This window comes from Podarcis vaucheri, assembly GCF_965113315.1.
Source record: "Podarcis vaucheri genome assembly, chromosome: 5".
In the NCBI taxonomy this organism is placed as follows: domain Eukaryota; kingdom Metazoa; phylum Chordata; class Lepidosauria; order Squamata; family Lacertidae; genus Podarcis; species Podarcis vaucheri.
Window position 1 is genome coordinate 85,433,334 of NC_138763.1, and position 8,911 is coordinate 85,442,244.

Genomic DNA, 8,911 nt, shown 5'->3' on the forward strand with positions numbered 1-8,911 from the left:
GGCATGCTTTTGAACTGCTAGGTTGACAGGAGCTGGGACAGAGCAATGGAAGCTCACCCCATTGGGCGTATTTCAACTGCCAACCTTCTGATCGGCAAGCCCAAGAGGCTCAGTAGTTTAGACCACAGTGCCACCCGCGTCCAAATAAACTGTTTTGGTACTGCAAGCACTTTTGGTGCACAACAGAACTTCCTGTCCCTCCCAGCCTGCTGCACCCTTGAAATATATTCTGGGGTTCCCTCCAGAGTTCAGTCAGAGTACACAGGGAGAGGAGAGGGAGTGGGTTTTCTGTTGCGCAGCCCAAAGTGTTTGCGCAAGTAAAACTGCTCAGTTGGCTGACGCCTTATATCCTGTCCTTCAGCCAGCAAGGCTCCCCAAAATGAGGTGGTTCATTTTAGCAGGGAAGAGTGCTGCTGGGGTATTTTGGTAACCTTTATTAACAGCACACCTTCTCTCTCAGAGCACCACTGCAGTTTTCCTGAGTATTTCCAGTTTGAATGGAGGAGGTTTTGGGTGTGGAAAGTGCTAACTAGATTTCAGGGGAAGAGTAAAGATCAGCACCAGGAAAAAGGGAGGAAAGAGCAACATGGGGAAGGAGCTTGGAGTGAAGATATGCCCATCCAGTCTTGGAAATCATTCACTCCCATGTTTTCGCATTCACTGCTTAGACACATGGAGTCCATGGGTATCCAATGGATTTATTCTGTTAGCAGAAGAATTTCGCCTCTCTAGAGCCGTGTCCTGCCCCTTCCCCAAATCTGCTCCTGAGGGTTTGGGAACTCCCACCACCCCATAGCAGTTGTGTGGGGAGAGGAGAGAGGCAAAGTTCTGTTATGCAGGCAAAAGTTGTTGTGCTGATAGCTTGTTGAATACAACTATGCAACTGAAGCTGTCATGAAAAAGTACTTGCTAACTGGATGGCAAACTAAACTGCTGGACTACACCGAAATGGCAAAACTGACTGGAAAGCTTAGGAACCAAGAGAATAAAAACTTTAAGAAAGAATGGGAAAAATATATAATTTATTTAGGAGACCACTGTAAGCAGATGAAAACATTAGCAGGATTTTAGTCTCACTTGTAATGTAACAAATACTATGGACAATAAGGATAGATATAAAATATAGATTATGATATAATATGCAGTTGAAAATGTTGACATTAGGACCCATGGGGGGATGGAAATGTATTTGGTTTTGTTATACATCTATATTTGAAAAATAGAATAAAAATGATTTTAAAAACCACAAAGTACCTTCAGTCAAGCGCTCCATAGAAAAGGTTACATTAAACTCTAAAGTATAATCTAAGATTGAACTCCATAGATATCTTTGTAATGGCCAGTAGGATTTCATGTTGGAGGCGATATTTCCTTAAAATAAAGGACTTGAGACAACCAGACGAGATATTCAGATCAAGATGTCCGATCAAGAGCTTATCCTTAACACAAAGAATATTACATTGACTAATCCCTTTTGTAAAAATGGACTCACGCTTCAGTATTAATACACACAAGTGAGATGGTATCTTCCATTGGATTAAATGGTGCTTGGGGTTGGTTTGGTACTGGGATTAGGTTTTTAAATTACATTAAACTCTTCTTCATCCCTAGAGTATGAGATCAAACTTGCTAGCGAGTCAGCTTCATTGTTTTCTAGTTGTGGGGGTTTATTAAGCCTCTTCCATAGTCATGGAGATAGCCAAGGTCAACTGCAAGCATGACATTCTGATGCCATGTATGATGTCATAAATGGGATAAGCTCCAAGTCTTGGCAAAAGGAAAGCAAGCTGACAGTCAGACAGAGGCTTCATGCTGTTGAGATGAGTCTTCGGTGCATTTTGCACCAGCCAAAGCTTCTAAACATATTTCAAGAACATCTCTACACAAAGGACACTGTGTCCATGAAGTTTTAAGCATGGGGAAAGCAAGAGGCTATGGGTATTAAAAGTGTCTGTGTAAGGTAGGAAGCATCTGAGAAAAGGCGTTAGAGATGGAAATACCAATGCAAATGCCAGACATCACGAAGGCACATAATCCTGTTAAACATGAAGCAATTGGTCACTAGGGGGACCTTTAGTATGTGATCTTCTATTACTTGCTGCAGAATTTCTTTCTTTCTCGACTCAAAGGCCTCTTTCCCTTAACATGCTGGGCAACCCTGAGCATTTGAAAGACTGAGTGTGAAATTTAGATGAACATTAGCACGATAACAAAATGTTTAATGGAGGAGAAAGACTATAGTGGGGTTACTGAGGTCTGCAGAGGAGTGGGGTGGGGTGGGAGATGAAGAAGATGTCAGAGAAATGGAGGCTTTGGCTTGCAGAAAAGACAGCCACTCATATCAACAGGTCAACCCATGTAGTGTTCAAGGACCCTGTCTTGAAACTGTTTGAGCAATGTCATGGGTAGGGGGATGTCAGGGAACTGACATCGGAGAGAGAGGCGAAGGGGAGGCTCCCAGATGATGCTGGCGAAGGACCCAGCAGCAGGGGGAGAAACAGCTCAGTAGAGGGGGAAGCCAATCAGCGCAACACCAGGGATAAAGGGGGGCAGACGGGGGAATTGGGGAGAGGGCTCCAGGACTCTTCACTGGACATCAGTGAGGAGAGCCCAGGTCCTCCGCTACCCACGCCTTCCCTGCGCAGAAGGCTCCCGCGCAGAGAGAGGAGGAGGAGACTGGGTGTCAAACAACTTTTATGTTGGAAGAGGTTCAAGAAATGCCCACTTGATGGATTCTGCCAGTGACTGAGGCAGCCACGATGAGAAGGGGCTGTGCAGTCAGAAAGGTTTAACAAGGCAAATTAACCGAGAAAGGCACCAGTTTACGCACGAGTAACTCATACCTATTACAGGGGCTTCCAGCTACCCCACCTGCTGCCTTTGGAAGCCTGATAGGGGGACTGTGAGCAACATAATGAAAGAAGTGTTTCTGAGACCAAGGTGCGATTGTCCATCTCACTTCTTGTTTTGGCCATTGCCCGGGAGATTTAATGTAATCTTGTTATATCTATAGTGCTGAAATGTAATTGGGGGGGGTATGTTGGTATATTTGCTATCATGTCGTTGTTTTATTATGTTATTACAAAAGTGTTCTTGTGGTGGCTTTTGAGATGTACCACAGTGGAACTTTGGTTGTCAAACGTAATCTGTTCCGGAAGACCATTCAGCTTCCAAAATGTTTGACAACCAAGGCACAATTGCTGGTCAGCAAAATCCATTGAAAAAATGGAGAAACGCACCTCAGAAGCCGTTGGACTTCCAAGGCACGTTCGAAAATGGAAGCATTCACTTCTGGGTTGTTGGCATTCTAAAGCCGAAGTGTTTGACTTCCGAAGCGTTTGACAACCGAGGTTCCACTGTATATTCCTGCTTTCTTTGTTGCAAGCCACCTGGAGCATGATTCTTTTTGTGGAACAGTGGTATACAAACAAAATAATGGTGGTGGTGATTAACAGAAATATTTTAGCACAACCTCTCCAGCATAACTCCAGGGTAGAGGATTAGTTGAGGCATTAGTATTTTATTTCAGCAACCCCTTTCTTTTTTTAATAGTAAAATGTTTTGTGTTGACCCTTAGACCTTTTTCTGTTGGCTGTTTAGCAAACAGACATATTAGAAGGGGCCTCCTGTCTCACAAACTCACACATACACACCAAGCAATTGTTTACTTCATGTTCATTCTCACTCATTTTTAATCCTATGCAGCAAGCCTCAAAACATCAGTGAGCTCCTGACAGCTTTAATTGGTTCAGCCAACAATGTGACTAGCATCCTGCCTGAACAAACCATGAATGGCATGAAGAAGACAACAATAAGCAGGGCCTGCCCTACTGTTCAGCAGTGAGGCATTCGCCTCAGGCGGCAGATGCTGGGAGGCCACAGTGACAGCCCGCCCAGCATTTTCTCCTGAGCCTCCTAGCCATTCCCACCTTTTGTAGATCAGAGGTGTGTGCCTTACACCTTCTAAACAACCTGCTGACTGCTATCCCATTGCCCAGTCAGCTTCTGTACATTTAGGGTTGCCATATTTCAAAAAGTAAAAACCAGGACACCCCAAAAGTCGTTGAGCACAATTTTTCAATTGATTTGATTGACAAAGCACTGCCTTTCAGAAATCCTCCCCCCAAACTTCAGTTCCGCCTTTGAAATTATGGTAATGTCCAGGAAAATCTGGATATATGGCGGTCTGTGTGTGTGTGTGAGAGAGAGAGAGGGGGGGGGAGAGGGAGTCTTTGCCTAGCTTGCCTAAGGCAGCAAAATGTATTGGGACAGCCCTGATAGTAAACACAGTGGTGACCTGGTTAGATATTAATATTCTGCTAAACCAGTTTTGAGAACGTGCACTCTTCCTCATAATGAGGAAGACAATGTCTTACTTGTCCAAACTGCTTGGAGGGGAGCATCAAAAATACTTAATGAGTCATGAATTCAAAAACAAACAAACAGGAGTTCTCTTTATCTAGGCTTGCATTGACATGGTGGGCCACTTGATGAATTTAGAGATTATGCAGGGGATTTTAGTTTGCCGGGGTTTGATCATGTGGATACTCTTATATTTTGCTTTCTCAGTCTTGGACAAAAGTGTAAAAAGCAAAAAAATAAAAAAGTGTTCATAGAGGAAATAGTTTTGGAGTCAAGTGAGCCATTGGAAACGGGCCCTTTGAAGATGCAGCCCTTCAAATAAGGGTTTTTATTTATTTTATTTTTAAGTGGATTTGAAGATTCCACCATAATTTCTAATTTCTAATTTCTAATTTCTAAAAGATAATAATACAGATATTAGAGTTTGGAAACCATACTGTCTCACCAGTAAGCCTATGTAATCCCAGGTATGTTGTTTTTCTTCTGTTCAAGTTGAACCCTGACCACTTGGGCTGCTCATGAAAGGCTCGATAAATCTGGTATTGCTGCCTGCTTGGGTCTGAAAATTAGGGAGCTTGTCAAGCCCTTGGCAGTTCAGAAGACTTGACGGGTAAACAAGGCCATTTTGTATTGTTGCAAGTCTTTTCATGTGATATGCTGGTACCTCTTTTTTGTACGATAGGGTCTCCACAATCTGAATGCAGCCAGCTACATTCTGGCAGTCATCCAGAACCACTCCAAAACAACAGAGATATTCTTGCAGTCCTCCAGAAGCATGGAGATATTCTGGTAGTCTTCCAGAGCTACTTCTTAGCACATTTCATCATCAAACTGCTAGAGATCTTCCAAAACCAGCTGCTATCACATCATAGCACGTTTGGTGTCCTCAGAAAGCATGCAAGCAAACATGTCTGGGGGGCCTGATCTTTCAAAAATGGTGGGGAAATGAGTGAAAGCTCTAGGCAGGTAGAGTCACTACTACATGGATGAACCTCAATATCTTGTCTTCCATATAAAGGGTATTTTCAGTCTTCCCTGTTGTCCAGCAAGATTTAAAGTACATTTTTTTGAAAACCATAATACAATTATTTTTGTTCTTCTACATATTAAGTATGTAACTGATGCACCTGTAGAATTGACCGTAAAATTGGGCAATTGGAAGTCATCCCCATTGAGTATTATTGATGGGCCAGTTATAATGGGTCAGTTATACGGCAGCAGTTAGTTTCATAAAAGGACAAGAGACACTCAGACAGGGGGGGAAAGAAGTAGCAGTTCGAAGTTGTGCAATGTGAAGAAGTACTCCAGGTCCTTTGGGACAGGGATCACATAAAGCTCTGCAAATGAAATTATTCTTGGACGCATAACATTTATAGCTCTTATCCCAGTTACAGATAATGCAACTCAAGAGTAATTATATTGGAAGTAAATGACCTGAGACTAATTTTGTTAAAAAAGCAAGATCAGCATCAATATTTTGTTGCAGACTAGGAAGGGGGGGGCGGGAATCAGTGCAAGGAACAGAAAGAGACTCTTGTGGATACAAAGGCTGAGCCAAAGCAATGGGACAGCGACAAAGCATGGAAAAGTTGAAACCTTACCAGTTAGATTACCAGTTAGAAACCTTACCAGTTAGATAAACCTTACCAGTTAGGGGGGATGGATGATGAGCGTAGGCCTCTGTTCCCCCACAATTGATTGGTGGAATTTCAACAGCAACCTCTCTTTTTTTAACCCATATTATTCTATTTTCACAATCTAGATTTCTTTCTCGTTGGCCAACTCTGCACGGCCCATTGACATATCAGAGCCATGAGAAACCGCCGTTGCTTTTCTCGCTGCATCTACGGCTCTAGATGCAGTTGAAATTGGCTGTGTGTACTTCACGAGAGCTGGTGTGACTTCTGCGCATCAGATCAAGGCGACGTGATCTCAGACAATTGGACTGTTGCGCTACGAGGATTCTAGGTCAGCTCTCATCAGGCACTGCCTGACCCCGGGTCTGTGCAAGGAGCTTAAACATTTCAGAGGGATGACATGGAACGACGGCAGCTCGGTGAGCACAATGAAAAGCCTGCGGTCAAATCATGGCCCCAATTGAAGTCCGCGGCAAAGCGCCCATTGACTTCCACCGGGTGAGATGTTCACCTCAAGGCGCCGGGGGTTAACTGCCGGCTGTACGTTGATTAGACCTTCTATGGTTGATTTCCTCAGCTTGCCTGGAGGGATGATTTATGGCAGCTAGGCTGCTGCTCTTCATCTGGGTCTCAATTAAATCACATCAGAGGGGCAAACACCTCCTTGCCTCCATCTTGGTCAGAGCAGTAAATTTCCATGGCTTACTAACAGACCGATACAAAAGGATATTGTGGTAAGCTTAGACAGCGATGCCTGTCCTTTTTGAAGGTAGACTTGAAAAGACCAAAAATGATTGTCGTAATACATCATCGCTAAAGGTCTTTCCCCCCAAAGGATCTCCTGATTTTTCTGTCCAACATCCTACATTTCTCTCCATTAGTGGGGTCATTACTTCTTCTTTTTAAACAATAATTTTTATTTGATTTTACAAGTGTAGAATACATGTCCATCTTCAGAGATTTCTCTGATTCTCCTGACTTCCCACCATCCCCTCCATGGGTCCTTTTGTCAAACCTTTCAACTGCATATTATTTCATAATCCATGTTTTCTATCTCTCCACGTTGTCCATGATAATTACTACAAGTGTTATTAACATCCTGCTTATGTTTTCATCTGCTTACAGTGATCTACTAAATAAATTATAATTTTTTCCCATTCTTTATTGAAGTTTTTGTCTTCTTGGTTCCTGAGCTTTCCAGTCAGTTTTGCCATTTTAGCGTACTCCAATAGCTTGATTTACCATTCCTCTCTGGTAAGGAGTGTTTCTTCTTTCCATCTCTGGGCTCATAGCATCTGTGCAGCTGTTGTTGCATACATAGAAAGTCTTTTCTGCTACTTTGGGGGTCTCAGTACCTACAATTCTTAATTTAAAAAGCTTCTGGTTTTTTTAAAAAATAAATGTTATTTTAAACATTTTTTCCATTCATTATATATCATTTCCCAAAATGCTTTTATTGCCTTACGTGACCACCACATATGATAAAAGGTACCTTCTTCTTTACATTTCCAGCAGGTATTTTACTTGTTTTATACATCTTTGCTACCTTACTAGGAGTCAAATACCATCGGTACATCATTTTCATATAATTTTCTTTCAGCGTACAACAAGACATGTTCATTAATTTCAATGTGTACGTAAAACTTAGCTGAATACCACCCACCATTCCCCAGAGGTGTAAATGGTGATTATTTACTTTTTTAGAGGAAAGAAAAAGGATTCGTAGAAAAATGCGAGCTCAGAAAATAAATATAGATGTTTTTTAGTGCGGCTACAAGGGGAATTTTTAAAAAATCAAGAAAGGAGGGATGGGAAGTCAATAAGAAAATGTTTAACAAAAAAAGAGAGGTGTGTGATTGGAGTTATGCAATAATTTGGAAGATTTAATAAAAATCATTACAAAAAAAGAGACTACATAAAGATGGAAGCTGAGCCCACTTACTGCGCTTTTTGGCCCCAGGCACTGAAAATGAATCTTGTTCATATCTGCACACTCCTCCATTGTCTCCTGAGACAGACAGATGGCAACAACTAACCTACATAGCTCCATCCAAGGTTCTGTTTCTTGGTTATGCTATGCTAGAGTATGATGGAAAGCTGGGAGCTCACCTTTTTCTTTTTTCTTTTGCAAGAGAGAGAGATTATATAGTTAAAGGGTTTAATTTGCCTCTTAAAGCAGGAACAGTTTTGAGTTATTGGCTGGGATCTGAAGAACTAACCCCTTGCTCAAAAACGGCTTTGGGTAGATCCGTCACACGTTGCTTTTGAAGCTGAGTGAACTCTCCAAAGCCGCTTTTGATATACAGTGGTACCTCGGGTTACAAACACCTCGGGTTCCAAACAGTTCGGGTTACAGACTCCGCTAACCCAGAAGTAGTACCTCGGGTGAAGAACTTTACCTCAGGATGAGAACAGAAATCGTGCGCCAGCGGCACGGTGGCAGCGGGAGGCCCCATTAGCTAAAGTGGTAGCTCAGGTTAAGAACGGTTTCAGGTTAAGAACAGACCGCCGGAACGAATTAAGTTCGTAACCAGAGGTACCACTGTATAACATGTGGGTGACTGTTTTATAAGGGGAGATGTGTAAAAAACCCACCAGGCCTGCCAGAGTCCCACGGTGCTGCTCAAGTAGCTTTTTGAATCCCAGCATCTATGTTCAGTACCAACAGCCACATAAGTCAAGGAACCGGCAGGGACTTCCAACGCTGAGAACGTACACAGGGATCTGACTGAGACAACAGAAGCATTGTTTGGAACAAATCCTCAAAAATTCCATTTTCCAGTAGCTGGGAAAGCAGGACATTCACATGTTGAAGGGGGTGGGGGGAAGAACAGCTCTGGCCAAGCTTTCCTTGTGTTTGAGGAAAGCAAAATTGACTGGGTGGGAGGGCAGGAAGGGTTGCCAGCAGTGAC

At 42.8% G+C, this 8,911-nt stretch overlaps 1 long non-coding RNA gene across 1 annotated transcript; it reads left to right on the forward strand.

Annotated features, from left to right (window-relative positions):
• Positions 1–1,260: 1,260 nt before the first annotated feature.
• On the forward strand, positions 1,261–7,154 carry LOC309532753. Its single transcript, XR_014220008.1, has 2 exons — positions 1,261–1,960; positions 6,125–7,154. It is a non-coding gene; the product is annotated as an uncharacterized lncRNA (long non-coding RNA).
• Positions 7,155–8,911: the final 1,757 nt, after the last annotated feature.